Raw genomic sequence first — 960 nt, 5'->3', positions numbered from 1 at the left:
GACACACCAGAAAAGGGCATCAGATCTCATTATGGATGGTTGTGAGCCACCATGTGGTTGCTGGGAATTGAACTTAGGACCTCTGAAAGAGCAGACAGTGTTCTTAACTATTGAGCCATCTCCCCAGCCCCACATTTAGTTTCGAAATCCAAGTCCTCAGAGGATCCACAGAGCGGGCAAGCCTATGCAGGAGGATATGCCCTGGGTTCCATGCACTGCCTGTCTGAAGGTGTCCTGCAGAATCTCAGAGCTACATATACATGTCCCACTGTTCCTTGGGCTAAGGGGCACATGGACACATGAGCCCTATTTAATTTTATTAACAGGGACAATGGCCCCCAATCAAGAGCTGCTCTTCGGGGTTTCTTTTGCTAACCCCTGCTCAGCCCAGCACGCCAAGCCAAGCCAAAAAAACAAAAAAACAAAAAACAAAAAACCACACACACACTTGAATCACAAAGATGTCAAAGGTTAAAAAAAGCTCTTAATCCAGGGCCTGTAGTTGACTCAAGAAATGCAAGTACTTGGCGAAAAAACAGGATTTGTGGATTCCCGGAATCTACTCTGCGGAACCAGAGAACCAACTCCTACAAGTTGACTTCTGGCCTCCACATGTGCGCTGTGGCATGTGTGCACCCCGCTGCCCACATTAATTAAATACAAATGTAAATTAAAAACTTTCTTTTATTTTTTTTTTCTGGCCAGGCTTGGTGGCACACTCCTTTAGTCCCAGGACTCAGGGGGCTCAGAGTGGCGGTGGATCTCTGTGATTCTGAGACCAACCTGGAACACATAGCAGGTTCCATACCAGCCAGGGCTTTGCTTGACTAAACAAACAAACAAACAGAATCTATTTATTTATTTATTTATTTATTTTGGGTTTTTCAGAGATAGGGTTTCTCTGTAGACCAGGCTGGCCTTGAACTCAGAAATCCACCTGCCTCTGCCTCCCAAGTGCTG

The sequence above is a fragment of the Mastomys coucha genome, unplaced genomic scaffold, assembly GCF_008632895.1.
Source record: "Mastomys coucha isolate ucsf_1 unplaced genomic scaffold, UCSF_Mcou_1 pScaffold3, whole genome shotgun sequence".
In the NCBI taxonomy this organism is placed as follows: Eukaryota; Metazoa; Chordata; class Mammalia; order Rodentia; family Muridae; genus Mastomys; species Mastomys coucha.
This window is presented reverse-complemented; position numbering follows the sequence as displayed.